Source organism: Penaeus japonicus, unplaced genomic scaffold, assembly GCF_977035675.1.
Source record: "Penaeus japonicus unplaced genomic scaffold, GWHDUDI00000001_assembly GWHDUDI00000023, whole genome shotgun sequence".
Lineage (NCBI taxonomy): Eukaryota > Metazoa > Arthropoda > Malacostraca > Decapoda > Penaeidae > Penaeus > Penaeus japonicus.
Genome location: NW_028234425.1, coordinates 10,884,732 through 10,889,731, shown reverse-complemented (window position 1 = coordinate 10,889,731; position 5,000 = coordinate 10,884,732). Strand labels below are relative to the sequence as shown.

The 5,000-nt window shown below is 40.2% G+C and overlaps 1 protein-coding gene and 1 long non-coding RNA gene across 2 annotated transcripts in view; both read right to left on the bottom strand.

Moving 5' to 3' along the window:
• The window catches only part of LOC122261519 (alkaline phosphatase), a 256,079-nt gene that overhangs the window by 53,858 nt on the left and 197,221 nt on the right, over nucleotides 1–5,000 (bottom strand). The gene's annotated exons all lie outside the window — the stretch shown is intronic.
• On the bottom strand, nucleotides 244–1,496 carry LOC122242490 (uncharacterized). Its single transcript, XR_015192138.1, has 2 exons — nucleotides 1,076–1,496; nucleotides 244–741 (listed from the first exon to the last, which is right to left on the bottom strand). It is a non-coding gene; the product is annotated as an uncharacterized LOC122242490 (long non-coding RNA).

The following is a 5,000-nucleotide window of genomic DNA, read 5'->3' as shown; positions in this document are numbered from 1 at the left end:
CTTTTTTGTGTGAAATACGACTTGTCTATTTACTTATATTTAGTTATCTACTTAACTGGGAAATGTCTAGATTTTTACATTTTCCTTTTTGATGTCTGAAGTCATGTTATTTAGTCTGTTGCATTAGTTATTAGTGGGATATGAATTTTCTAGTAAAAACATTTAAATTATATATGCAAAAAGAGGCCTTTGCATGTATGTTTTTGATTACTTTTATCATAAGAATGAAATAAAAGAGCTATGTAGATTTTGTTGTTTTATTTCATGCTTTTGCAGCATTTATGTTTTTTCCAGATTTTGTGCCGTGAAGTTGCAAATATTGCTTTGCATCACCTAAAAATGAAATTATTTCATCTGCAACCCTTTAAAGTCACTTGAAACTCTTTCTGCAGATGCACGAACTGCTTCACAAGACTTGGAGAATTCCTTTCTAATTTCATTCGCCTGTAAGAGTTGGGCATCATGGAGCTTTTTGTTGTTCAGGCTAATAGCCTTGTAGCATTACTCCCTCTCTGTGGTTTGGTCCCTCTTTTTGCCCTTCCTATGAGTTGTTGAAGAAGGTGATGAAATGGTTGAAGGAGATGGTGGTTCACCACAGGCAGATGGTGGAACTGGGGTCAGTGGTGGAGCTGTTGGCAGAGAGGGTTTTCTAGGAAGTAAAGGAGGTCCTAGAGGGCTTGGAATTGCAGGAGGTATAGGAAAAGTCCTGCTGTCTGAATGAAGGACCTTCATCAACCCATTCTGAAATTGACATAAATGAAGAAATGATAGCGATTAAACGTTTTAAAATCTGTTTCTACAGAGTTACATGTGTGGGTGGGTGGGTGACAGACATACACATATTTGGCGTAGCTGATTCTGAATCATATCAAAGAATGTAGATGAAACGCTGACACAAGAGAAAACATAATTCTAATATTGCAACTGCTTATCGTTGATCGCTAACCTGAATTGTTTGCTGATGCCTCGTGTTTATTCATGAGTAATCTCTTAATATAATTCAAATAAATTATCCTTTATCACAATATGTATGTTTAATATAACAAACACGCAGAAAACGTTCAATATTACTTACGTTTCGCGCATGTACTCCCAAGCTCGATTTAGCTGAGTTGCTGTATAGATGGCATTAAAGCTGGCAGTTATGCTCTTCCGTGCTTGCTGCTTGCGACTGATGATCCCAGGGTCGTACATTTTTTAATCTATGCGATGACTATGGTCAGCGATTAGAGAAATCAACATTTTTCTCTGATTTTCCGAGAGCGAACTAGTTTTATCCTTCCCGCTCGCCATGGTTGTTCGATCATCTGGCGCGCTTTCTGCGTACGCAGGGTTACCAACTGTTGCAAATATTCGGACCGCCCGAAAACGTTTTGGGGCCGGCTCACCCCACTGCCTTGACGTTTGAAAAAATCGATTTGAGTTTTCGGGCCGGCCCCACGCAATTTATTTTCGGGTTGGTAACGCCCGAAACCTGATGTTTAAAAAAACGGCCCTATATCTCTACCTACCTTGAAACATGCACTATACCTTAATGCTACATTTCGATAGATACAAAAGGATTTTTTGGGGGGGATTCACTGACTCATGTTAAAGTAATATTTCTAGTATATTCTTATGTAGGTCAACAGGCTCGAATGGAACTTTGTGAATATGTGTACTTCCCTGAAGGAATGAACATACTACTGAATGTTAGCGGAGGATAAAGTTTGTTTCACATTACAATTACAACACACACACATACACACACGCACGCACGCACGCACACACACACGCACACACACACACACACACACACACACACACACACACACACATATATATACATATATATATATATATACATATATATATATGTGTGTGTGTGTGTGTGTGTATGTACACACACACACACACACACTCACACACACACACACACACACACATATATGTATATATATATATATATATATATATATATATATATATATATATATATATATATATATACAAACACACATCTATCTAATTACAAATTATCGTCCTTAATCTCTCTTTCTCTCCATATATCTCCCTATCTCTATCGTCCCTAATATCTGCTTTCCTCTCTTGCTCCAATTAACACGCCATTCCTCTTACCCCTTTCTATCACACTTCGAACAAGTAAGTGAAACGGCGTGAGGACCATTCACTTCCACTTGTAACCCCTGACTGTAACTGTAACCTTGGCTTTTACGGTGATCTCTCTCCCTCCCTCAACGCGAATGGCAAACGGTCTGTTAATCTCCAGGAATTGCGTATTCATGGCTAGAAATGTCGCCCAACGTTTCCTGATTTGACATTTCAACACTCTGCTCTTTTTCTTTTTTTCGGTTCTCATTTCTACGGCTATGAGGCGACGAGCTGGTTATTCTCTCTCCTCTGCTGACTCTTGGGTTTAATTAGCTTGCGTATGTTCGGTTCATTGCTACTGTTGTTATGAGGGTGGATTGTGTTTAATGGTAGTGGGTTGTGGCCAAATGATTGGGCGTACTGGGGACGTGGTCTAGATGTTGAAATACTTGAGGTTTTGGTGTGTGTGTATGATGTACATGGATATAAACCCAAAGTTGGACAGACGCGTATACGCATACAGACATATACCCATGGACAAACACCAAGTACACCCACATACAAATACATAAGCACTCAATATTACAATCACAAGAACAAGTATCCCACTCTCCCACCCACGCACACCAATCCAGACACATATTCAAAGCTACACCCACACACCTATGTTTACTGCCAAAGGCATCGTCCCACATACACGTGCGTTCGCAGTAACACACACATACACATACACACAAACAAACACACACACGCAGACAAACGCAAACAAGCAAACAAACAAAGCACGAACATTCAACACACAAACAAACAAACACACACGCACACATAACGCCACGCCTGCAAGCACCATCTGCACGAGTATGTGTCCCTGGCAAGCGCGAGCGCCTCCTTTGAGGACCCACGGGTTTATTGCAAATAAAGGCAATAACTGGACGTCGCTCGGGCGTGGGCGGCTGTAATCACGGGACGGGGATCGGACGCTCGCGGGTTTAGTGCGTTTCGAACCGGGCGGAAGAACATTGTTTACTGTCGTCTTCTTCTACTTTTTTCTTTTTGTGCTGCGGGGCACTGTTTACTCATCCTTCTTTTTCTACTTGTGCTGGAGAACACGGTTTATGTCTGCTTCTTTTTCTGTTTGTGCTGGAAATTACTGTCCTCCACCTCCTTCTCCTCCTCCTCCTCCTCCTCCTCCTCTACTCCTCTTCATCTTCAGCTCCTCCTCTACTCTTCTTCTTAATCTTGAGAATACTGTTTACTTTTTTAAATTTTGTTCTGGGAAGCACTGTTTATTTATTTTTTCTTCTTGTGCTGAAGAATACTGTTCTCCTCCTCCACCTCTGCTCCTCTTCTTCATCTATAGCTCCTCCTCCTCCTCCTCCTCCTCTCTCCCTCTCTCTCACTGTTTACTTCTTTTTTTATCTTTGTGCTGGGAATCACTTTCTATTTCTGTCCTTCTCCTCCTCCTCTATTCCTTCTAATCATCTTAAACTCCTTCTCCTCCTCCTCTCTTCTTTTCATTCTTCTTCTACTTGTGCTATAGAATACTCTTTACTTCTGCTTCCTCATCTTCAATTGTTGTGGTGGAGTATAATGTTAACTTCCTCCTTTTCTTCCTTGGCTTCTCCTCCTCCTCCCTCATTCTTCTTTTTCTTGTGCTGGAGAATACTGTTTACTCCCTCCACCTCCTCCTCTTCTCTCCTTCTTCGATTTCTCCTGCTCCTCTTCCATTCTTCTTTACCATCTTCTTTTTCTTGTACTGGAGAACACTGTTTACTTCTGCTTCGTCTATTTCTTCTTCATCATCCTCTTGTCTGGAGGAACATTATTTATTACCTATTCCATCCTCTCTCCTCATTTTCTTCTCCACCTCCTCATCTCCTCTCCTTCATATTCTTCTTCTTGTGCTTGTGAACACTTTTTACTTCCTCCTCCACCTACTCCTCTCCTCCCCATCTTCTTCGGCTTCTCCTCCTTTTCTTTTTCTTCTTCTCCTTTATAGATATGAGACAAACAAGTTCACTCTTGATTTGGATGTCTTTGTTTTAAATGTCTTGCTAGAGGGCCTTGTTTTTGTTTTAGGTTTGTCCTTGTTGCACGGATGAATTGTGCAAATTCCTTCTCAGTTAAGATAAATCATTTCGTTCTAGTCTGAGGTTTTCGTACGATTTGCTTATAGAAATGATATATTTACAGTATGTATGTGTGGGTGTATCCATTCTTCTTCTTATTTTTTTTTTGTATGTTTTGTTGGGAAATATTTTCCTCTCTCTCTCTCTCTCTCTCTCTCTCTCTCTCTCTCTCTCTCTCTCTCTCTCTCTCTCTCTCTCTCTCTCTCTCTCTCTCTCTCTCTCTCTCTCTCTGCTTTCTTTCTCTTTAATAAAATGAGATATTCAAATTTTGAAATGAGACATTGAAATGAAATAATCAAGCTACTCGTGTTTTTGAAATGAGATATTCCTGTGCCTTGCAGACAGACCCTGTTTCTTTTTCCTCCTATTAAAGATAAGAAAGTTCAATGCTATTTAGTTTCATTTCTGTGCATGATGTTTCCTTTTATCATGCTTTTGCTTATTCTTCATCCCTCACTTTTCCGTTCTTCATTAGCAAAAATGATTCAAGTTTTAGTCTTTATCTAAAACTTGAAAAATCTCATGCATTAAATTATGAGGATATAATTAATTAAGGAAAATTCCTTCAGCAACCTTTTTCCTCTTCCCCTCTTTTACTTCCGCTTTCTTCCCCTCTTCCCCTGCTTTGCTTCCCCTTCCTTCTTGCTTCTCTTCCTCTTCTTTCTTGCATCTTCTTCTCTTACTTCCAGCTTCTATCCCCCTTCTTACATTTTTTTCTCCTCTCCCTTCCTTCTACTTTCCCTCTTCCCTCCAGTTTCCACCCCTCTTTCTTCCTCCGTC